We start from the raw sequence: 26,926 nt of genomic DNA, 5'->3' as shown, positions 1-26,926 counted from the left end.
AAATGTCAAGATAGTACGAAAAAGGCAAACATTAAAATATTAATTTAAAACATGTACTTATTAGGAAAATCATATACTTTCCTTTCAATGCTTAGCAGCTGAACTTAACTGCAACTGGATGTATGTTTTAAAAGCTTATTCCATCAATAACTCATATTTAAAGTCTTCACAACATGTAGTGTTTTAGCCAGATCATTTTGGAAATTCATAAGATAAAAAATGATAGATTGAACTAGGTTTTTAATGAAAAAAACAAAAAACAAGCTAAAAAAACACAGCTAATTGTTTATGGCACAGCTAATTGTTAATTGGCAGCAGCAATTATTCTCAGAGTAACTGGCTTGCTAATGTAAGCTATAAAGGTCATATTCTTTAATTAAATGACTGATATATAAACTCTGTAGAATTTCAGGACACATTACAATCAAAACATGACAAGATGAAAATATATTGCTAGCATTTTAACAGAAAAATACATTGAACTACTATGTAAAGAAAACAAAATCTAAAAAAGAAGCAGTACTTTCAAAATAGAGTGGAAGCCTACCGTATTTCAAACTGTCCCTGATATTTGTAACTGCACTGAGACAAAGATGTAGAAATTTGGTGGACTAACAAGAATTTATAAACTGAACTTCTGTTCACCCACAAGTAAAGTAAGCCAGCAAAAAGTAGATGCTCATGTCCATCATCTGCCAAATCTAGCAATTTAATGACCATTTGAAAATGTATATGGTTGGATTTGGAGTACTTGTAATAGCAGGTGCATACAAAATTAGCATTTAAGGACTTTTCAGAGCATATTTCCAAAGCTACCTTTTCAATCTTTATGTTCAAAACAACCAATCAGCTATAGGAACACAAATTCCATAGCAAGCAAATGGTTTCCCCATGCACTTTACTATTTTTAATACACAATAATACAGAATATTTAATGTACTATTGCAAAGTAATACATGAAACAATCTTTCTTCTGTACATGTACAAAAATCTAGGAGCTGTGGGAAAAAAAGTCTAGTTTTATATAATTGAATACTATTTAACTTGTGTAACCTCTAACTCATAAAATCAGAAAAGCTCAGCCAGTAATGCAATTTATTTACAGCCGTTTCAGTCTTGGCAGTAGAGTGAGGATTGAAGAGTGCTTAAGCAGACCTTCTGGTTACCACAAGTTTATGGGGATTTAAAACTTTTGAATACCAAGGCTTATGAAACTTAAAATGTTACTTCATAATGGGCATAAGAGAAAATGCCATCTCTCAAACAAACTTTTCCCTAACAATAAATGACGTTTGTATTAAGCGCTAAGGGATACCCTAGCATCACATTATGGCAGATTTACTAAAACTGGAGTGTGGAAAATCTAGTGCAGCTCTGCATAGAAACCAGTCAGCTTCCAGGTTGTATTGTAAAATCTTAATTGACACGCTAAAGTTAGAAGCTGCCATGCACAGCTGCACCATATTCTGGGTGTTTCAGTTTAAGTAAATCTCCACCATCATTTGCAAGTGTATGCTTAACTAACTACAAGTTGATTATTTCCAGATCCATATATAAAATAATGGCAGTAACATTATTACTGCCGATAGTCAAAATGATTATAACAACAATGACAATAACCAATCTTAGTACATTGTGGGGCTGATTTAAAATGGAGAGTCATCATCTCTATTCGTTATCTGTTATACTGCACAGTGCTGCTCAATACTGTCCCTCGTCCATAAAATACAGGCAGGGTTATTGAGCCTGCAATCTTTCACAGTGTAATGTTTGCCTTATGTAAAAAAAAAAATAAGCAATGTGAAGAAACCAGTAGGGTGACTTTGGCAGATCACATGACTGTGGCTTAAAAATAAAACAAGCTTTCTGTATTATTGACCATGTAAGTTATTGCACCTTTATACCCCTTAGGGACTTGGGCCGTTTGTACATTTCCACTGTGAACCTATTTATTCATTCATTATTAAGATAACCAAGTGATCCATAAAAAAAAAATTCGGTACAAGTTGTGCATTCCTATGGCAATATCATCTTGCAAAAATGTTTAATAACTTATTCAATATATAGATAAATGATGTAAAGAATGACCAGTGTTAGCTTTTGAAAAAATAGTTTAACTGTAAATAAAAAGTACATGTATATATATATTTTAAACTTGTTATGTTTAAATGAACACTAAGCGGTATATTTATAATAAGTTTGCTTAGCAAATCTCTCATCATGTGAACAAATGTAAGAAATAATACCCATACTGTTTTTAATATGTGTGTTTTAGTTTCTTTGTAGTCTTTCTGCCGGGTTAATGTAACATCCCTAACATTCTATCCAAAAAGAAAGATATTCATAAAAACATTTGACTATCGGACTTAAAATGCATCAATAGAGAAAATAACCTAGCGCTTTAAGCTAAGAATATTCAACCGACAAGCAAAATAATATAACAGCAGCACTGTGTACACTCTGTGGAGGTTTCTGTGCAAATGGCTGAACAAATGGGTGTTCAGCCTAGTACACTTCCAGCTGCATTATAAAGTGAAACAATAATGTACACACGACCGTTTTTCAGGTTGTAAAAAATGAAGTTTTTTTTTATGTCATTAAAAACTATCGTGTGTGGGCTTCAGAGCATTTTTCGGGTTCTGATTTTTTTTTCCGAACATGCTCTATTTTTTCACAACATTTTTAACATTGTCGTTTTTCGGGTTGTAACAACGTGAAAAACCCGCTCATGCTCAGAAGCAAGTTATGAGATGGGAGCGCTCGTTCTGGTAAAACTAGCATTCGTAATGGAGTAAGCACATTCATCACGCTGTAACAGACAGAAAAGCGTGAATTGTCTTTTACTAACACAAAATCAGCTAAAGCAGCCCAAAGGGTGGCGTCATCCAAATGGAACTTCCCCTTTATAGTGCCGTCATACGTGTTGTACGTCACCACGCTTTGCTAGAGCATTTTTTTTTCATGATCGCGTGTAGGCAAGGCCGTTTTAATGATCAAGTTGAAAAAAAACGTTGTTTTCTCTAGGGCCTGAAAAATGTTGTTTTTTTACAACCCGAAAAATGATCGTGTGTACGCGGCATAAGAATTGGTATTATCGCAGCTTTTAAAAGTAAAGGCTGCCTCCTGGTGGGTACGTAGCCTGCACCCACCAACATTCTAAAAACCAGTGACTCATCCTATCTGGCACGTTCAGCTGTCAAGCAGGGATTTTCTACTAACATCTTTATATTCCTTTATACTGCAAACAAACAGTTGGGATTGTGAAAAAAATGGTGAAGAGTCCCGGCTTAAATTTATATCAAGCCTCTTAGGTCTGGTATGGATTTTAAGAAGTATCCCACAAGCAAAACAACAAAAAAATAGGAATGAGGTCCCCTCAAATTCCACACTAGACCCTTACCCAAGCACGCAGCCTGGGTGAACCATGCCAGGACACGTGTTCTCAACATGGGAGGGGAGGTACCTAGCCAGGGGGGACCCCCTAGAATAGCACCTTGCTCCCATGTTGATAAGGGCAAGGGACTCTGCCGCACAACATATTACATAGTATGTCTAGTCTTTCACCAAAAAAAGTCAGTAGTAAATAAACACATACTTTAAAAAAAATTATAATCTTTGTTTTATAAATCTTTTCATTTTAAACAACATACATAGAAGAATTTTGACAAGGATAATTTAATATTCTATACAATAAACTTTTTTGGAGATATCTTTTTTGAAGAAACCCTAAAACAATGGGGTGTAAGCCCTCGACTTTTGCAGAAAATCATGGTACTTTATCACAATCCAAAAAAATACAGTCCCCTTGTGGCGCTGCAACAATATGAAGCAAGACACAGTGCAATCTGTGACAATAAGTATACAGTACCCAGTGCAGCTGCCAACCACTTGGAGAATGGGGAAAGAAACACAAAAACAAAAGAAGCAGCGCTCAATGAGTAAAGTAATTGAACTTTTATAGTCTAAAATGTGAAATAACAAAGGTATTGGCACACACAAAAAAATAAATACAAAATTAACTGATAGATGGAATTAATAAATATGATAAAACAATAAGTCCAGAATAGAGGACATTATAAGGAGTCCTGTGATGGAATGGTTAAAATCGTCACAATCGTCTCTCGGTAATTGCTGTAGATAAGTTATAATGCTACACACCAGGACAGATGGTAAAACACTGATGGAGTGACTACACTGATGGAGTGACTAACAGACAGTACCTCAGATGGATGGAAGACCTACAGTGACAGTCAATAGTCAGCATGGAGGAGGACTCACATGGCAGAAACGAGCCAGTGGGGGCACACCTCAGCAGGGAATCCCCAGCACCGCCGCGGTATCACAGTGGATGGATTCAAGGCTGTATCAAGAGGACCCAGGTGACTGGAGGGAACCAGTGGGGGGCACACCTTGGCAGGGAATCTCCAGCACCGCTGTGGTATCTCGAATGGATGGATACTCTGCTGCGACAGGAGGACCCAGGTGACTGGAGGGAACCAATGGGGACACACCTCGGCAGGGAATCCCTAGCGCCGCCACGGTAACTACAGGCGGGCGAGCCTGGACCCGAAGCTGATGACGTGCCTACGCTGTAGCGTCAGCCGGTCAGGTGGTCGGATGGTCTCATGCAGGGTCACGGAAGGGGGAAGATGCCGTATCCGGACTCCGACTTTCTGAGATCACGTGACGACCGAAGACCAATCAGTGCTGCAGGCAGTAGTGAATGTGTCAGAGTTGCAGACACAGGCGTCGTAGGTTGCTATAGTGAAATAGCAAGACGCCAGCCACAATCCGAATGCTAGAGTATGGATAGATGGAACCCTTTCAGATTCTGTAACGATTCAGAACGGAGCCCGTCAAGGATGTCCCTTTTGCCCTCTATTATACGTGTTGGTAATGAAACATTTGACAAACAGCTATTCATAATAACCTTGGTCTGCATGGCTGTCATCCCAGAAGGAAATGCGTTAGCTGTACCTTGTGTTCTGTGCATGTCCATGCACTGTGTTTATGGCCAATTACATTTTGTGAGTAACCACTTGTATACAAAAATTTCTTATTTTTAAATTATCTCTGGTAATGCACTAGGTGTGCGTGCCTTCCATTTCTGTTTTTCTTGTAGTTCCTTTCGGATTACCCCATCTGAGTAAGGCAGCATCCACCTAGTTCTGGGATACCATATATACCTTTCACACCACTATTTTATCTGACATCTGTTACTCCTCACCTTGGAAGACCTAGGCCCCGTACACACGACCAAACATGTATGCTGAAACTGGTCCGCGGGCCAGTTTCAGCATACATGTTCGGTCGTGTGTAGGCGCGAGCGGGCCGAATTCCAGCAAACATTTGCCCGCCGGGCCTTTTCCCAGTGGGCAAATATTCCTGGACGTGTTTTAAAACCGTCCGCTGGAATCCTGCCCGCTCAGACATGTACGGTCGTCAGTACAGACCTACCGTACATGTCCAGGCGCCCGCCGTCCCTCGCATGCGTCGAATGACTTTGACGCATGCGTGGAAGCCTTTAAATGGCAGGCCCGCCCATGTCTCCGCGTCATCGCCGCGTCATCGTCGTGGCGACGACGCGGACACGCCCCGCGTATTGTTTACGCGCGGACTTCTGTACGATGGTTAGTACAACCATCGTACAGAAGCTCTCTGGCAGGCATGTACGGTGAAAACGGTCCGACGGACCGGTTTCATCGTACATGTTTGCTCGTGTGTACCGGGCCCTATGAGTGCTGAAAGTGACTGTGCTTTTTGTACACTCACTACTTTATATTGTAACAAAGTGTAATTTCCTCACTGTTGTTACATGGAAAGATATAATAAAATATTTACAAAAATGTGAGGGGTGTACTCACTATTGTGAGATACTGTATGTGTATGAAGGAAATGTTATATTCATTTTAGGATGTGGATAACAATATTTAGGCCCCATACACACGAGAGGATTTATCCGCAGATACGGTCCAGCGGACCGTATCCGCGGATAAATCCTCTCAAGGATTTCAGAAGATTTCTATGCGATGGCGTGTACACACCATCGCATTGAAATCCGCGCTGAAATCCTCTGCCGATGACGCGTCGCGCCGTCGCCGCTATTATGACGCGGCGACGGGCGCGACGCTGTCATATAAGGAATTCCACGCATGCGTCAAATCATTACGACGCGTGCAGGGAATCCCTTTGGACGGATGGATCCGGTAAGTCTGTACAGACGAGCGGATCCATCCGTTGGAATGGATTCCAGCAGATGGATTTGTTGAGCATGTCAGCAAATATCCATCTGCTGGAAATCCATCCCAGGGGAGATTTATCTGCGGATAAATATCCGACGGAGTGTACACACCATAGAATCTATCCGCAGAAACCCATTTGATGGGATTTATCTGCGGATAGATTCTATGGTGTGTATGGGGCCTTAGGGTAAAGTTAAATAAAATAATTATTTGTTGGAATATTGGGCCAGATTCAGGTAGAAATGCGGCGGCGTAACGTATCGTAGATACGTTGCACCGCCGCAAGTTTTCATCGCAAGTGCCTGATTCACAAAGCACTTGCGATGAAAACTACGCCGGCGGCCTCTGGCCTAAGCCCGCGTAATTTAAATGGGCGTGTGCCATTTAAATTAGGCGCGCTTCCGCGCCGGACCTACTGCGCATGCTTCGTTTCGTAACTCCCACCGTGCTTTGCGCAAAGTGACGTCATTTTTTCGAACGGCGACACGCGTAGCGTAATTCCGTATTCCCGGACGGCTTACGCAAACGACGTGAATTTTTTAATTTCGGCGCGGGAACGACGGCCATACTTTATACAGCAATACGTTTGCTGTGTAAAGTTAAGGCACCAAAAACGACGACTAACTTTGCGACGGGAAACTAGACTAGCGGCGATGTAGCGAACGCGAAAATCCATCGTGGATCGCCGTAACTCCTAATTTGCATACCCGACGCTGGTTTACGACGCGAACTCCCCCCAGCGGCGGCCGCGGTACTGCATCCTAAGATCCGACAGTGTAAAACAATTACACCTGTCAGATCTTAGGGATATCTATGCGTAACTGATTCGATGAATCAGTCGCATAGATACTCTGAGAGATACGACGGAGTATCTGAGATACGACGGAGTATCTGAGATACGACGGAGTATCTGAGATACGACGGAGTATCTGAGATACGACGGAGTATCTGAGATACTCCGCCGTATCTCCGCTGTGAATCTGGCCCATTGTTATTAATTATTGACATATGGTATGGGCCAGATATACCTTATTTAGGTTTGTAGAGAAACATAAGCTTTACGGTTATATATTTAGATTGAGAGATAGAATTTCTTGATAATGGATTTCTCAGAAGCTTAGGCACAATTTAAAATCCATTGTCAATGAGAAATTGTTCCACTGTAATATTTAAATATGGTAATGTAAATGGAGAATGAAAAAAAAGATATCTCCAATAAACACACACTTTTTGACAAGTAATTTAACCCCTTGCCACCCATAGTACTTACATGGACGTCCTCGGGTTTTAGTGGTTATAATGGGATGATGCCTGCACCTACATCATCCCACTATCATTATTTTCAGCCAGCGATTCTCTTTCATGCAGAAGTGATGTGAGTGGCTAATTAGCCACTCAATCACTTTTGCAGGTGGGGGCAGGGGGTCCTACCCCCCTCCCGCCACTGCCTCTCCCGGGCTCTCCTGTCCCAAAAAAGAGGAACTGATGTTGTTCTCATTTCTCTGTAACCCCAGAAACTGTAAGTAACGAGTAGTTTGTCACTTCCAGTTCTACCCCTTTGTAAAGAGCCCCCTCCCACTGTGCTTACGTGCAAATGCGAACGCATACATTACTCCTGTATGCATATGTAAACAGTGATCAGAGTGAGAGCAATAATTCTAGCACCAGATCTCATGTGCAACTCCAAACTGGTAACCTGTAAAAATACGTGGGTCGCACCACGCGTAAATTACAGGTCATATGGGGGGAACACATCACCAATATCCTGGCAGGATTTGACAAACATAATGGGCCAGATCCACAGCCAGCGGGTGTAACTTAAATATTCGGATTTAAGTTACACCGCCGGAAAATTTCTACCTAAGTGCCCGATCCACAAAGCACTTACCTAGAAATTTTCTGCGGTGTAACTTAAATCCGGCCGGCACAAGGCGTGCCCAATCTAATGGGGCGAGTCCCATTTAAATTAGGCGAGCTCCCGCGCCGGACATACTGCGCATGCTCCCGACGCGATTTTCCCGACATGCATTGCGCGAAATTACATTACGTTGCGTCGGGGAAAAAAAGAGATGCGGCGGGAAAAAATAAAAATAAAAAAAAAATTGACAGCGTCGCGGGAAAGAAGGGTCTACTTTTACATGGTGTACTAACTTTACACTTTGTAAAAGCAGCCCTAATTTTGCGACGGCAAACTAATACTTACGGAGAAAAAACGAAGCGTAAAAGCTTTGTGGATCTCCGTAAGTGCTAATTTGCATACCCAACGCTGGATTTCGACGAGAAATGCCCCCAGCGGCGGCTGCGGTACTGCATCCTAAGATCCGACAGTGTAAGTCCCTTACACATGTCGGATCTTCTGCCTATCTATGAGAAACTGATTCTGTGGATCAGTTCCATAGATAGAAACAGGGATACGACGGCGTATCAGTAGATACGCCGGCGTATCCCTTTTGTGGATCAGGCCCTATGTGTCCAAACATTACGACTTAAAACACAGCAAGGACCCTAAGGGGACTGTTTTCATAGCCTTGGAGAAATATGTTCCCTATTGGAGAGGTAGTAATAGCAAAAGATCAATCTCCAGAGCCGAAACTAACTGGATACATAAGTTGGGCCGTCATGTACCTGGGGGACTCAACGTTGAGTGGGACATCAACTGCTTCATCAACAACAGCTGAGGGTCTCACTCACGTTTGAGTTAACCCAAAAACCCAGGGTTTATTTCATTATCTACTCTTTTATATTTGTTTTATATTAATGTTTTTTCATTATTTATAGTCTTTATTGTACTTTTACCATTATAAGGTATTTGGGTTATTTACTCTCCACGGCACTCTGTGTAGGACATTTAATCTCCATGGCATTTTGTGTTTATTTATACCCCCATATAAGCATTTTTATGCTTATATTTTTTATACTCCTATTTTTATGCTTATATTCTGCTCAAAATGAGTATTAAATATCCACACTTATGCTGAAACTGTTCACTAAGCTAAAACGCTTAATTCCACAACAAGGAATATACCTATATATAACATTAGGATCAATGGGAATCCTTTGGTTTACTGTTTTTCCTTAAGCGGTAATACCCCTTTTTTAACCACAAGATGGAACAATGATTTCCATTTATAATTGAGTGGACATATCAGCTTATTATTCTTTGAGCGGTAATACGCTTTTTTACCACAAGATGGCATGATGATTCCCAGTCATAATAAAGGGGTTATATCAGCCTATCATATGCTCCGTTTCACTTCCGCCTCCATCCAATGAGTTAGCCCCACTCATCTTCTGGGCTGTTAAATAGCGTGTGTGCAACGGCGCACGTGTGCCACTGATGACGTCATTACGACTAAACGATCGTCAAAAAAAAAAAGGGCAGATACACTCGCATTGCGCATGCGCTAAATGCCTTAGGCGGTCTGACATTCACACAGAGCTTTTTTATCCTTGCAAGGACTTTTGTACTTCTCTCTATGAAAGAGAGTATTTTTATGCTGTTCAACTTTTATCCTTTAAATAAATCCCCTCGTTTTTTATGCCTACACTATGGGATTGTCCTTTTCTTTTTCCCTACATGGTGTTTGTTAAACACACGCTCACACACATCAATGCAAGTTCTATTTGGGAGCAGTGGTTAACCCTATGAGGAGCTGTGGATTTCACCTTCTAACTTGTGGAGAGATGTGGATTCGTTCCTGACACCTGAAAGGATCACAACCTCCTGCCATACCTGTTTAGACTACTCCTGAAAGGGATTAGTCACAGGCTTTCTGGTAAGCCTTCATTCTCACTGGTGTTGGGTCACTGATGTCTGAATCTCCCTCCTTTCTCACCTGTGGATCTCCTAATTGGACTTTTAGTGCTTGCATTTTTCATCATCTGAATTGGAAGGGGTTAATTACTCCCTGCTCTTTTCTGTGGACTCTATTTGTTTTGCACCTCATATGCTGAATTGGTCACTTTAATTTACACTGTTTTATTATCATATTATCTGTTGAGATATATACAGGTATTTTGACACTTATCGCTCAGTACTACATTGTTGGCACAGTGTTACAATAACATATGCATTTATAGATTTTGCGCACTCATATATTGAATTAAGTTTCAAATGATTTGTTTTGCACCTCATATGCTGAATTGGTCACTTTAATTTACACTGTTTTATTATCATATTATCTGTTGAGATATATGCAGGTATTTTGACACCTGTCGCTCAGTGCTACATTGTTGGCACAGTGTTACAATAACCTATGCATTTATAGATTTTGCGCACTCATATATTGAATTAAGTTTCAAATGATTTTTTATCACTTATAGTTTAACACTGTTTATACTTGTTGCTTTATACATTGATTTATAAGGTATATGTTGTTGTCCAGCGCTACACTGTTTTTGCACATTTTTCTTCACACTTTATATCTAAGGCCTCGTACAGACGAGCAAACATGTACGATGAAAACGGTCCGCCGGACTGTTTTCAGCGTACGTGTCTGCCCGGGGATTTCTGTATGATGGCTGTACACACCATCATACAGAAATCCGCGAGTACTCGATACGCGGCGACGAGGCCGCGCCGTCGCCGCGACGATGACGCGGCGACGTGGATGACTTTGACGCAATGCTTCCACGCATGCGTCAAAGTCATTCGACGCATGCGAGGGATGGCGGCCACTCCGACATGTACGGTAGGTCTGTACAGACGACCGAACATGTCCGACGTGCAGGATTCCAGCGGGCATGTTTTAAAACATGTTCAGAAATATTTGCCCGCTGGAAAAAGGCCCGGCGGGCAAATGTACGCTGGAATCCTGTCCGCTCGCGCCTACACACGGCCGAACATGTCTGCTGAAACTGGTCCGCGGACCTGTTTCAGCAGACATGTTCGGTCGTGTGTACGGGGCCTAAGTTGTAGTGTTTAGCGGCAGGACGCAGCAGGACGTCCCTCCCAGGACCTTATCTTAATTGTTTTACTAATATATATTTTTTTCTCACTAAGCGCAAATTTTTCCCATCCCCTTTTCCCTTCCTTTTACACATAACCTGTAAAGGTGTTTAAAACGTTGCCTATGGAGAATTTTAAGCACCATAGTTTGCTGCCATTCTTTGGACAGACGCAATTTTAAAGCGTGACATGTTAGGTATCTATTTACTTGGCGTAACATCATCTTTCACAATACAACTAACTTTAGAGTTTTTTTTTATTCATAAAAAAAAAAATCCCAAAAAATTGCATTTGAAAAACCGCTGCGCAAGTGACATAAAAATTGCAACACCCACCATTTTTTTCTATAGGGTCCCTGCTAAAAATATATATATAATGTTTGGGGGTTCTAAGTAAGATTTTTACATGTAGGATCAAATGGCCAGATTCACAAAGAATTGCCCTGGCGCAGCGTATCAGAGATACGCTACGCCGCCGTATCTTACCTGGCGGAATTTCGGAACCAGGAAGATTTTGCGCCGTAAGTTACGGCGGCGTAGTGTATTCCTCGGCGCGTATTTCAAATTGGGTGGGTAGGGGGCGTGATTTATTTAAATGAAGCGCGTCCCCACATACCGATTGAAATGCGCATGCTCCGTTTCAAAATTTCCCGCCGTGCTTTGCGCGAAATGACGTCGCACCAACGTCATTTTTTGAACGTAGACGTGAGTTACGTCCTTTCCTATTCACGGACGACTTACGCAAAAAAAATTATTCAAAATTCGACACGGGAACGACGGCCATACTTTAACATGGCAAGTCTATCTATACGCCACGAAATAGCAGCTTTAACTATACGCCGGGAAAAGCCGACTAGCGACGATGTAAGAAAATGCGACGGCCGCGCGTACCTTCGTGGATCGACGGAAAAAGCTAATTAGCATACCCGATGCGGAAAACGACGCAAACTCCACCCTGCAGGCGCCGAAGTATTGCACCTACGATCCGAAGGCGTACAAAGCCGTACGCCTGTCGGATCGAAGCCAGAAGCTGTCGTATCTTGGTTTGAGGATTCAAACTAAAGATACAACGCGGCAAATTTGAAAGTACGCCGGTGTATCAGTAGATACGCCGGCATACTCTCACTGTGAATCTGGCCCAAAGTGTCAAAAAAGTGGTTAATTTGAAACAGTGTCCTATGTTGTCATGATGTCATGCAGAGATGCAGATCCACATGTGGTGTCGATTTTAGGGGCATCTTTTTTTCCCTATTTTTGGCATGGGGCCTCCATTAAAATCCATACTTATAATTTAGGGGGACCCCACGCTGTTTTTATTTTAGTAGGTTCCCCCCAAAATCCATACTAGACCTAAAAGGCTTGATATGAATTTTCAGGGGCCCCACAAAAAAATTATTGTTTTGCTTCACACTATTCCTGCTGTTTGTTTATGTTTAGTATGGAATCCTCGACTGACAGCTTAATATGCCAGACAGGAATGAGTCACTGGTTGTTAGGACACTGAAGGGTGCTGGTTCCCTAAAACCAGGATGAAGCTGTAACATTTATCAGCAGTAACAATATCATTGATAAACATTTCACTTTACAAACCAGCTGGATATATATATATATATATATATATATATATATATATATATATATATATATATATATATGGTATATATATATATATATACAGTGGAACCTCGGGTTGCGAGGAGTAACGCGGTTAACAAGCATTTCGCAATGCGAGCACTGTATTTTCAAAAATCCTAACTCGGTTTGCGAGTGTTGTCGCGCAAAATTAGCAGGATCCAGGCCAAAGCGGTGTGCAGTACCGCGTTTGGCTTGAGGTGGGGGGCCAAGCAGAGCCGAACGGCGCAGATCCTATCCTAGAAGCTCAGAAAGACACAGAAATACTCAGTTCCCGAGCCTTTCTGAGGTTTGCCAAGGTTAGCCGAGTTGTCCTCTGGCCTTTCCGGCTGTTTCCGAGGTTTAACGGCACCCCCCCACCTCTGTTCACATGTGATATTGCATGCCATTGAAGTCAATGAGGAACAAATAATTTTTGTTTCCATTGACTTCAATGGGAAAACTCGCTTTGATTTGCGAGTACTTTGGACTACGAGCATTCGCCTGGATTATGCTTATAATCCGAGGTTCCACTGTGTATATATATATATATATATATATATATATAAAATGTTTTGCCTTTCATTTCTTTTTTTTAACTGAATAAGTTATTTTACACTTTGAGACTGGGTTCACACTGCAGCACTGAGTGGCTCACAGCAGGGGTCCCTGTTCATCGTTTCAGGTCCGATATCAGTCAGAATTTTTGGCTAAATTTGGACCTGAGAGGGACCAGAAAATGCACAGGACTCCTGTGCAATTCGCATTGGAGCCGCTTTGGAGATGTGTGAACCTGCTTCATAGAGAGACGATCACAATCTCCTGACATGTGAATTGGATGCGGGCAAAACCCCATCTAATACGCAATTGTGTGAACCAAGCCTTATGCCCTGTACACATGATCACTTTTTGTGATGAAATAAAATTACATTTTTAAAAATGTCATTTAAAATGATCGTGTGTGGGCAACACATCATTTTTTATCTTCTGAAAAACGACCAAAACTTTTTTCGAACATGCTTCAATTTTTTATGTCATTTTTTAAAATGTCATTTTTTGTGTCATAAAAAATGATCGTGTGTGGGCAAAAACGACATTTTAAACCCGCACATGCCCAGAAGCAAGTTATGAGAGGGGAGGTAAAACTACCATTCATAATGGAGTAAGCACATTCATCACGCTGTAACAGACAAAAAAGCACGAATCATCTTTTACTAACAAGTAACCAACTAAAAGCAGCCTCAAGGCGAAAATAACTTCCCCTTTAGAGTGCCGTCGCTTTGTTCATCATTTTTCAAAAACGATGGTGTATAGGCAACATCGTTTTTAATGATGAAGTTGAAAAAATGTCATTTTTTTTCATGATAAAAAATGTCATTTTTTTTCAGCACAAAAAGTGATCGTGTGTACGCGGCATAAGGGTTCACATATGCTTTAAAGCATGTTGCTTTTAGGTAGCCCATTCAAAATGAATGGGCTGTCATACATCTCAACGCATGATAATAGGTCCTGCTGCATTAAATTGGCAGCATGATGACCCACAATGTAAATCATGTTTTTTGATGCACTGCAGTTCACTACTTTCTCATTAAAATGGCACTATGACACACTAACCTGTGCATGATACAGTACCATGCATTACTGCCGCATGGTGTGAAGAGGCTCATATGACAACCTAATCTTGCATGTCTGCAGTTCTCCAGTAATTTTGTAGCGCACTGCTGGATTTTTTTGTCACACCATAATGTGTTTTTAATTGAATCCTCCTAAATCTTAAAAAAACATTACTATGAGAACTGGATCAAAATATATATTCAGGATACCTTTTTAAATTAAAATCAGCAATCTTTTCTCATAGATGATGTGGTAAATTGTTTCCAGTGTCACAGTACAATTAGTTCAGCAGCTGTTATGAGGTTGCTAATTAAGCTATTTTTTAATAGCTTACAGTCTTATTATCTAGATGAACAATTTCCGGAGAAAGGTTTAGGTTCAATCCTGCTATGATTTTAAAACACAATTAAACTTGATTTCAAAGGTCACATATAATGTTAGAGAAACGGACTTCTACAACACAGAGGACAAGTTTATGTGTAGAGGCTGTAAGGTCTAACACCAGCCCAAGATAATTGTAATTTCTGCAATCTTACAGTGTATAGCTTTCCTTACAGGTAACATGTCAAGGTTTTCACTTATTGAAGCAAACGTATTGAAGTCAGGCAAATTTTAAATATAAAAATAAAAAATAAGGTTTTCACCTTTTCAAAGCCTGTTAAAAAAAAAAAAGAGTCAGTTATTTGCAGATGATGTATACAATAACAAAAGAACCTAACAAAGCAGGATAGAGATGAAATACTATATAAGTCTCTATATGAGCTGCTGTTATGCTAGTACTCTCTAGTACAGGGTTTCTCAACCACAGCTCCATGGAATCCTAGGGTTCTTCCAGAGGTTGCTAGGGGTTCCTTGAGCAATGGGCCACTGAGATAAGTTACCACTGGCCCCAATAATCTTTTTAGCTATCTGTAAGGGGGTACTTCTTCCCAATGACCACACGTGTAAGGAGCATACTTCTTACTGACCATCACACTAATGTTTCATGAGTTGTAGATATAGCAATTATTGGTGGGGTTCCCTGAGACTGGAAAGTTATTTCAAGGGTTCCTTATGTTGAAAAGGTTGCAAAAGGCTGCTCTAGTAGTTCTAATGTGATTGATAGATAGTACCAACACTTTTAAAGTTCAGAAAATGTAAAAACAAATCATACAAAGTGCACATTTTATTTAAATCATAAAAATTCAAACTTGGATGAGAACTCACCAAATCATGTGTGACCTCTTCACTTTTTAAGGTCTAACAGAGCTTTTTTCAGGTGTGTCAGTTTATGTCAGGACTGCTCTCTGCTCCTTTCTTTCTTGCATCAAACTTTTCAAGAATCCCACTCCTCCCCCCAGAGGGTCAGACAAAATCTGAATAAAGTTTGATGCAAGAGAGAAAGGAGCAGACAAAAACAGGCACATCTGAATAAAGTGCTTTTGGACCTTTCTAAAAAATTAAGTGGCCGCACATATTTTGGTGAGTTCTCATCCAAGTGGGGTGGTGGACACCTGAGCACAAGTACTGATTAATGACACTGCCCGTTTACTCACTGTGAACACTTATGGTCTTTTTTACAGAATTATGTACTTATGGATATTCTTGAATACTGATTATTATTATTACAGTATATACTCGAGTATAAGCCGACCCGAATATAAGCTGAGGCACCTAATTTTACCACAAAAAAATGGGAAAACGTATTGACTCCAGTATGCCTCACTGTGCCTCACTTTGCCTCACGGTGTCCATGTGCATGCCTCACTGTGCCCATGCCTCACTGTGCCCATGACTAGACTGATGTTTAACATGGGAGTCTATGGAAGGGGTGCCGGTTTTGAAAAATTGATGCTCCTCGGCCGTAGGCCCCCAGGACAACAAACTTTGCACACTTGTAGAGGAAGAGTGGGGCTAGTACCAGGTCCCCAAAGTCCGGGAGATCAGGCGTAAAAAGGTGATTTGAGTATAAGCTTAGGGGGGCAATTTCAGCACAAAAAATGTGCTGAAAAACTTGGCTTATACTCGAGCATATACAGTATTTTTTAAGAATTACAGTATACAGTATTTTTTAAGAATTACAGTACAGACCAAAAGTTTGGACATACCTTCTCATTCAAAGAGTTTTCTTTATTTTCATGACTATGAAAATTGTAGATTCACACTGAAGGCATCAAAACTATGAATTAACACATGTGGAATTATACATAACAAAAAAAGTGTGAAACAACTGAAAATATATTTCATATTCTAGGTTCTTCAAAGTAGCCACCTTTTGCTTTGATTACTGCTTGGCACACTCTTGGCATTCTCTTGATGAGCTTCAAGAGGTAGTCACCTGGCGCAGCACCCCATCACTCTCCTTCTTGGTCAAATAGCCCTTACACAGCCTGGAGGTGTGTTTGGGGTCATTGTCCTGTTGAAAAATAAATGATGGTCCAACTAAACGCAAAATGGATGGAATAGCATGCCGCTGCAAGATGCTGTGGTAGCCATGCTGGTTCAGTATGCCTTCAATTTTGAATAAACCCCCAACAGTGTCACCAGCAAAGCACCCCCACACCATCACACCTCCTCCTCCATGCTTCACGATGGGAACCAGGCATGTAGAGTCCATCCGTTCACCTTTTCTGCGTCACACAAAGACACAGGGGTTGGAACCAAAGATCTCAAGTTTGGACTCATCAGACGAAAGCACAGATTTCCACTGGTCTAATGTCCATTCCTTGTGTTCTTTAGCCCAAACAAGTCTCTTCTGCTTGTTGCCTTTCTTTAGCAGTGGTTTCCTAGCAGATATTCTACCATGAAGGCCTGATTCACACAGTCCCGTCTTAACAGTTCTAGAGATGTGTCTGCTGCAAAAGGTGGCTTCTTTGAAGAACCTAGAATATGAAATATATTTTCAGTTGTTTCACACTTTTTTGTTATGTATAATTCCACATGTGTTAATTTATAGTTTTGATGCCTTCAGTGTGAATCTACAATTTTCATAGTCATGAAAATAAAGAAAACTCTTTGAATGAGAAGGTGTGTCCAAACTATTGGTCTGTACTGTATATTGCGCCAACAGTTTGTGAATCACTTTACAACATGAGAGTGGACAGTACAGTAACAATACAATTCAATACAGGAGGAATCAGAGGGCCCTGCTCATTAGAGCTTACAATCTAAAAGGGACAGTCAAGTGATACAAAAGGAAAAAATTGTGGGGGATGGGCTGATAGAGAAACAAATGTACGATTTTTAGGTGTTTATAGCCTCTAGAAATAATAAATATGATACTTAATATTGACTAATTATGGAACCAAAGGGGTTAACCCATGGCTGGTAATAGTAAAACCAGCAGATGCACACATCAATACAAATGTGCCTCTCACAGGGGCACAGGGGATATTTTCCTCAGAACCGTTTCAAGTGATCATCAACATCAACAGCGATTGATCAGCCATCCAACATGGGTTAGTTGGAGAGGAAGAAGGGCACTCATAGCCCCTGTTGTTGAAACACATAGACCAGGTCCAAGCTCGCAGTCAGAGGATGTAGCCAAAGATGGACTGGTGAATAATAGAGCAGCTTAGTGGGGAGGATTCCCCCTTTCACAATGAGTGTGTGGATGAGGGTATAGAGTCAGTTTTTCTCATTGAACCCCCTGTTAAACAAAAAAATACTAATCTATGAATTTCCTTACTCATCTCAACTCATCTTATGCCTTATTCCAAGGCTCAGGCTGAATTTTTAGTCAAGTTAAAATAGTGAGTTTAAAAATAATCTTTAATAAATAGTTTAAAATTTTTCATCAGTTTTTTAAGTACTCATCATGCATATTACTGAGCTGGTATTGTACAGTGCGGTTGATTTACTTATACGATTGAATGTTCACTTTGTAAATGTAATCTCAGATATCACTGTGACTAATACTACATATAATATAAAATGTGTTAATTGTGCTAATTAAATTAAACTTGATCACAATGCATCCAAATATTAATAAATAATGATTAACTGTGATGTTAATGGAAAAAAATAGTAAAATAAACCATGCGCAAAAATGAACTCCGCAATATTCAAATGTCCTGTCAAGAATGACATCATTGGGAGTATTCCTACTCTCCACTGTTTATTTGAAAAATAGTGATAATAATCTAAAAGTGAAGTGACGAACACAACTGTAATGAGAATATAAAAGTGCCAAAAGAATTGATAGAAGATCCGCCGCCATTAATTCTTAACAGCTTACCAGAGGGTTAGAACTCAGGTAGGTATACACCTAGTGAGTCAATCAGGCTTAAAGTATAATGGACCAGAAGAAGATGATCTCTGCAGACACAAACACCAAGGGATCAATGTATTCAAAACAAGCAACCTCCCTATTTCTTTAGGTAAAAAAGCCCTTATAATAAAAAGGTAGTGACAGTGGCATTAACAGTGCCAACTGACGCGTTTCATCTTATGAGACATCATCTGGGGTGAAAAATATTGTGCTGTGTCTACTCAAAAAAATTGAGGCAACTATTTGCATCAGCTTTTTAAGTACTGTCATCTAAACTTATTTTTGTCTGACTCATTAGACTTTTCATGTTTTCAACGTTATTTTAGGTAAAGCCAACTCATTTTTTTTTTTCATTTTATAGACCATAGTGTTTTAAGTTAGGAATACATACCTTAACGTGTCTGAAACTATAGTTTTAAGTAAAGCCAACCAAATTTTTCAAGTTTATAGACCATAGGTTCAAGTAAAGCCAACTCAATTTTTCCAGTTTATAGACCATGGGGTAGATCCACAAAGAACTTATGCCGGTGTATCTACTGATACGCTGGCGTAATTTCAAAATTCCCACGTTGTATCTTTGTTTTGAATCCTCAAAACAAGATACGATGGCATCTCGGCTAAATCCGACAGGCGTACGTCTTCGTACGCCGTCAGATCTAAGATGCCCTTTTTTTTCCGGCGTCCGCTAGGTGGCGTTCCCATCGTAATCCGCGTTGAGTATGCAAATTAGCTATTTCCGATGATCCACGAACGTACGACCGGCCGTCATATTTTTTTACGTCGTTTCCGTTTGGCTTTTTCTGGCGTATAGTTAACCGCTTCCCGACCGCCGCATGTAGATATACGTCGGCAGAATGGCACGTACAGGCACATTGGCGTACCTGTACGTCCCTGCCTTTCCGCGGGTCGGGGGTCCGATTGGGACCCCCCCCGCTACATGCGGTGGTCAGATTCCCTCAGGGAGCGATCCGGGATTCATTTATAGCCGCTCCGTCGCGATCGCTCCCCGGAGCTGAAGAACGGGGAGAGCCGTATGTAAACATGGCTTCCCCGTGCTTCACTGTGGCGCTGCATCGATCGAGTCATCCCTTTTATAGGGAGACTCGATCAATGACGTCAGTCCTACAGCCACACCCCCTACAGTTGTAAACACACACTAGGTGAACACTAAATCCTACAGCGCCCCCTGTGTTTAACTCCCAAACTGCAACTGTAATTTTCACAATAAACAATGCAATTTAAATGCATTTTTTGCTGTGAAAATGACAATGGTCCCAAAAATGTGTCAAAATTGTCCGAAGTGTCCGCCATAATGTCGCAGTCATGAAAAAAATCGCTGATCGCTGCCATTAGTAGTAAAAAAAAAATTAATAAAAATGCAATAAAACTATCCCCTATTTTGTAAACGCTATGAATTTTGCGCAAACCAATCGATAAACGCTTATTGCGATATTTTTTTACCAAAAATAGGTAGAAGAATACGTATTGGCCTAAACTGAGGAAATTTTTTTTTATATATATGTTTTTGGGGGATATTTTTTTTATAGCAAAAAGTAAAAAATATTGAATTTTTTTCAAAATTTATAGCGCAAAAAATAAAAACCGCAGAGGTGATCAAATACCACCAAAAGAAAGCTCTGTTTGTGGGGAAAAAAGGACGCCAATTTTGTTTTGGAGCCACGTCGCACGACCGCGCAATTGTCTGTTAAAGCGACGCAGTGCCGAATTGTAAAAACCCATTGGGTCATGTAGCAGCATATTGGTCCGGTCCTTAAGTGGTTAAAGCTGCTATATGGTGGCGTACTCAATGTTAAGTATGGCCGTCGTTCCCGCGTATAATTTTGAAAATTTGACGTTGTTTGCGTAAGTCGTCCGTGAATGGGGCTGGACGCCATTTACGTTCACGTCGAAACCAATGACGTCCTTGTGACGTCATTTGGAGCAATGCACCCTGGGAGTTTTTACGGACGGCGCAATGCACAGTTCATTCGGCGCGGGGACGCGCTTCATTTAAATGAAACACGCCCCCTACCCGCCAAATTTGAATTCCGCGCCCTTTCGCAGCGAGAGATACGATACACTGCCGTAACTTATGGCGCGGATTTGTTGAGGATTCAAACCAACTAAAAGCGGCGTAGCATATCTTAGATACGCTGCGCCCAGCGTAGATGTATGTGGATCTGCCCCCATAGGTTTAGGTAAAGCCAACTAAATTTTCCAGTTTATAGACCATAAGTTCAAGTAAAAACAACTAAATTTTTCCGGTTTCTAGAAAAGTTTAAGTTAGGAACACATACATTAACTTATTTATTTCAAGCACTTATATAGCACTGTCAATTTACAGAGCGCTTTCCATATACATGAGTCCCTGCCCTCAAGGAGCTTTCAATCTAAGATCCCTAACTCACATTCATGCATACACATACTAGGGCAGATTTTCCCTACCAGCACGTCTTTGGATTGTGGGAGGAAACCTACGCAGGCACAGGGTAGAACATTCAAACTGCAGGCTGGTAGTATTCCATCCAGCGACCCTTTTGCTGCTAACCACTACACTACTGTGCTGCCCTATTACTTAGTTATTTAGCTACTTAGGCCCAGATTCACGTAGAGTGGCGCATATTTAATTTGTCATAACGCATGTCATTTACGTTACGGCGGCTGAATTTTGTGACGTAAGTGCCGTAGAGAGTATTTGCGCCCCAAATTTGCGCCAGCGTAACGTAAATTCCGAGGTGTAAGGCGGGGTAATTGAAAGTGGGAAGGAAGTGGGCGTGCTCCATTGAAATGAGCCGTGACCCCATGCAAATGAAGGGCCGGCCGTACTGCGAATCTACACCTCACTGGGCATGCTCAGAACTCGGCCCGGCGCAATCAGTGAGATAGGAAATAGGCCAAGCATACTTAGTGAGATACGCCCTGTGTATAAATAGCCTCACACAAACGCCCTTCCATTGCAAAAGTACATCCCTGTGTTCCCCTTCCTAAAGCAAGGTGCTTTTGTTATGTTGTCTGTTGGTGTTTGTTGGTTAGTGTAGTATTGTTAGAGTAAAGATTTATTGAAGTAGGAGATTGTAATAGCTGTGTTTTTTTTCTGAGTGTTTTTTGTATCTGTTTTTTCTGTTTGTTTTTTTGAATTTGTATTAGCTGTCTGCTTGTGTTGTTTGATTTTGGTGTCTGGTTTTTGCTGTCTGATTTTTGTCTCTGTTTGTTCTGTTTGTTTTTTTTGTCTGTTTGTTCTGTGTGTTTTTGTGTTTGTTTGTTCTGTTTGATTTTTGTGTCTGTTTGGTACTGAGTGCTGTGTGGTGAGATGGCACCCAAGAGGAGAAAGCTGAACTTCTCGGTGCATGAGAAGCAAATCCTTGCTAGGGCCATCACCCGATTTGGGCGATATTTGCATGGCCCTGAGAGCCGGGACATCACCCCGGCCAGGAAGAGGGCGATCATCCAGGACATTACGGATCAGATCAATGCGGGGGGGGAGAAGAGAACCACCAGTGGCATTGCAAAGAAGATCAATGATCTGAGAAGCCTGGTCCGTGACAAGCTGGCCCAGGTAAATGCCCATGCCAGGGGCACAGGCGGGGGCCCACCTTGCCCCGTCAGGTGGACAGAGGAGGAGTGTGCGGTGGCCCAGTGCTTCCACAGCCAGCAAGTGGTGGGCCTGCCTGGCTTTGACTCCGAGGAGGGCGTGAGGACAGGTATGTTTTTTTTTTCTATCTGTGTGGGGGGGGAGGGAATATGTGCCAAGTGTGTGGATCCTCCAACCTGTGTATGTTTTGTGTCATCCACAGATGGCCAGGAGGTTGCTGGGCCATCAGGCCACTCTGCACCATCCCCCGGACTTCAGGCTGTTGAAGAGCCCCAAGAAAGGCAGGAGTCCTCAGGGCAGGGGAGTGGACACAACTCACCTTATGAGGAGGTTGAGGGGGAGGAGGATGAGGGGGGGGAGGTTGTGGATGATCGGATGGACCTTGCCAGGGAAATCCTTTTGTCTTTGGATGATGCTCCCCCTGTGGCTCCCCCTGTGGCTGCCCCTGTGGCTGGCAGCAGTCAGGCCTCCATCAGGGGTAGCCCCTCCCACTCCTCCCCCAACAGGGCTCCCCCCCAGGGGGCTCCCCTCATCCTAGGCCACAAGCCTCATCTTCAGGCAGAAAGGCCACCCAGAAGACCAGGGGGGTGGCCGAGGTTCTGCCTGCAAATCTGCGGAGGGACCAGGCCCGTCAGACCCAACATCTGGGTCAGGTCACCCGGACTTTGGCCCAGATGGAGGACAGCCTGGCCGCCATTAAGGAGTCGGTCAATGATGTGGGCACAAACTCGTTGGCGGTCATAACATGCTTTTGTGACCTGCAGACCGCCACAGCAGGCGTGGCCCTGGAGGTGAGTGCCCTGACCCAGGCTGTCAACGCCAGTACCCAGGCTGTCCAGGCCAATACGGCAGCCCTCACTGTGGGCCTGAACAGGATAGCCGTGGCCTTGGAGGGCAGGCCAACAGGTGTGCAGAGCCCAGGGGAGGTTCCTCCTTCCCCTGCTCCCCCCCATGAGTCTCCCGTGAGGGCCCGTGGCCGTGGCCGAGGCCGGCCCAGGCGTAGCTCACGCCGCCGTTGAAAATTTGGGATGTTCTTTTTTTTGTTTGTTTGTTTTTTATGAATTTCTACTGTGATTATGATTTGTTTTATGTGTTAGAGAAAGTTCCTATAACAGGATGGGATGTGGAATTTTGAATGTTGCAGAATAGATATGTATAACAAATATATGTTTCAGCCTGGTCAAACCCCAAACAAATGGAATATACAAGCACAATTGATTAAGTAAAAAAGGTTTATTACAAAGACATAGAAAAAAATATATATATAGAAATTTGGACATATGTTTAAAATGTTCAGACAAAAAGTAGATGATTTGATTTATGTGTGTGAATGATGTATGAATGTGGGGGTGACATTCCTGATGAAAAAAGGGTGTCACCCTCATTTTTGGTGAAGTAGGGATCCCCAGGACCAGGGAGAAGTGATCCCAGATCCATGTGAATGGTGTATGAATGCACAGTGACATAATTGGAGCCTTGGCGTGGCGTTGCTGCTCCCTAGTACCGTGTGGGGTACTTGGGTCTAATCCAATTCGATGTGGATGTGGGGTGTGTGTGCTAGGGACCACAGTGCATGAATGCATTCTCATTGTGCCATGTTTAATGTGTGTGTTTACTGTGCAAAGATGCCTTCTGCGAGGCGTCTCCTGGCTGCTGTTCCCTCAGTAGACGGGGACCCTCAGTCAGGGGGGGATTGTCGGGTTCAGGGGTCAGGTCATCACATATGTCAATCTCCAGGCCCCTTCTCACTGCGAAGTTGTGCAGCATGCAACATGCACCGATGATCTGGCACACAAAGTTTGGGGAATACAACAGGGTACCCCCAGACTTATCCAGGCATCGGAAACGGGACTTCAGGAGGCCAAAGGTGCGTTCCACCACTGCACGGGTACGTATGTGTGCAGCATTGTAGTTTTCCTCTCCTGGGGTTTGGGGGTTACGGAATGGAGTCATGAGATGGGGTCCCAGTGCATATGCAGAGTCACCTGGAAGGGAAAAGACAGGAGGATGTTAGTCATGCATGAGCCCCTCGTGATGTCTGCATCATGGGGGGGGGGGCAGTCATACCTGACACCCATGTCACTCACCAACCAGCCACCTGTCCCCATACATGTTCTGGTCAAATTGTCTTGGGATGTCGCTTTGACGGTATATGAAGATGTCATGGCTGGATCCTGGGTGTTTGGCACGGATGTGCCATATGAGGCATTGGGCATCCACTATCACCTGTACATTGATTGAATGCCAATTCTTCAGATTGCGGTACATGTGCTCTGTCTCATGGGGGGGGCTGTAGTACCACATGTGTGCAATCAATGGCCCCCACGGTGCGTGGGAATCTGGCAATTTTGTAAACATCTGTCATTGTCTTCATCCGCAGGTCCTCCTGGGTGGGTTTGATGATTTGGTTGGCCATGCGTTTCAGGATTGCAGGGACAACCTGGTGCACACATCTGCTGATGGAGGATTGTGACATCCCAGCCGACAATCCACTTGTACACTGAAAAGAGCCAGTGGCAAGGAAATGGAGTGTTGCCACTACCTTCACCAGTGGCTCCAGTGCATGTGAGCGGTGTGTTGGGCTGGTGATGTCATCTTCCAGGGTTCTGGTTAATTCCATGATGGCTTCAGGGGTGAATCTATAGGTGCGATACACCTCAGAAGCAGCCATGCCAAAGACATCTAGGCGTGTGCGGTATATCCTCTCCTGTGCCCTCCTCCTCCATTCCCTCCTCCTTCTAAAGTCACTAGTATAGCTATGAGCATGGATGCCCCTGGCATGTTGGCAGACAGATTGTTGTCCTGCAAGTGTGTGTGCTCAGCTCTTCCCTAACGGTGTTGCTTTAGCTGACCTTTACACGGCTGGTGCAAAGTTAAGGCACCTTTTATAAGGTGTAACTTTACACCGTGAAACTAGCAGATGCGCACAGGGCGTAGCCTACGCCGCACAAGCGTACTTTGGTGGATCGCCGTATCTCCCTCATTTGCATATTTAACTAGCAAATCAGTGGTGTGTCTAGCGTATTTTGCGCTCCAAGATGCGCCGGTGTAATCGTTTTACGTCGGACGGAAAAAAAAATTTTCAGGCGTATCTCGTTTTAAAGGTTATGGCGCATAAATACGTGCGGTGCATTTTTGAATTACGCCGCGCATCTCTAGATACGTCGGCGTAAGTGCTTTGTGAATCTGGGCCTTAGTTACTTAGCGATATTAACTCATAACTTACTACATTTTTTTTAAGTTGGTAAAACTTATTTTCCAAATGTATTTAATATACGTTTGAAGTTTTTTTTTATATAAAAATAATACAATAATATGGTTTAAAAAAAAAAGGAAAAAACCCATGAAATAGGCTTTAAAAACAAATTAACATTTATTATTTATAAAGTGTTACAAATATAATATTATTAAAGCAGCATCAAATGTAAATGTAAATATTTAAAAAAGAAAAAGAAAAAAATGCCTCCTTCTCAGCTAACAAATCAAATTAAAACACACACATGTATATACAGTATATCTGTAAAGAACATAGAATACCAAATGTATTAACTTTTTTTCAAGTCTTTTAGGAAAGTAATATGCACTTTAACCACTTAAGCCCTGGAAGGATTTGCCCCCTTAATGACAGGCCATTTTTTTGTGATACCACACACTGATTTAAAGGACAATTGAATCGTGCAACGCTGTACCCAAACAAAATTTACGTTTTTTTCCCTACAAATAGAGCTTTCTTTTGGTTGTATTTGATCACCTCTGCAGTTTTCATTTCTTGCGCTATAAACAAAGAAAGACTGTCATTTTTTTTTTTTACTTTCTGCTGTAATACATATACAAAAAATATATAAAATCATTTATTTATTCATCAGTTTAGGCTGATGTATATTCTACTACATATTTTTGGTAAAAAAAAAATTGGTGTTGGACTACTACTACTAAGTGAGACTGTTATGTAATTTTTAATGCTTTTAAAATTTCAATAAATGTGAGTTCAATGCTATCTGGGTGGTTTCATTTTTAACCCCTCGGATACTGCACTATAGGAGGCACTTTCTCCTTTTTTTCATGTGTTGCTGAACTTACCGGTAGTCCTTGTGGATTTAAAGTTCGAAGCAGCATAGTGGAAGGAGTACCTACCTGCTTTTGAATATTTTCATCCTTTGAGCCACCAAGATTCTCTGACGATCCCTGGGAGGGAATGTTTGCACAGAGTGCAAGGCGTGTTTGACCCTTCACAGGGTTGTTTAAAGTAGTTGAGCGAGCATTGCATGAGGTGGTGGGAGCACTCCGTTCAAGGAGGTTGTCTGAAGACATCACACAAGCTTGTTTTTTTTGCAGAACGTAGATTCATAAATTTTATGTTTTTGGACTGTTTTCATATTATTGCAATATCAGTGTTTATCACCAAGATCTCTGACATGTCATCTGGCAGAACGGGGAATCGCCCTTGTTTAGATTGCGTACTGCCTCTGTATACCGCGATCGAGTCCGCCGAACATACGGGCATGCTCTGGCAGCACCCACGCACACCCGCTATCTCCTGTACAAAGACCAATGTACACTTATGGCGGTGTGCGCAGGAGAGCCAACCTGCCGCAGTATAATGACGGTGGCTGGTCGGCAAGCGATTAAAGTGTGAACCACATTCCCCACATCTAGTCCTAAAAAGATCTT

Source organism: Rana temporaria, chromosome 4 (genome assembly GCF_905171775.1).
Source record: "Rana temporaria chromosome 4, aRanTem1.1, whole genome shotgun sequence".
Taxonomy (NCBI): domain Eukaryota; kingdom Metazoa; phylum Chordata; class Amphibia; order Anura; family Ranidae; genus Rana; species Rana temporaria.
The sequence above is the reverse complement of the archived record's forward strand: the minus strand, read 5'-3'. Positions refer to the sequence as shown.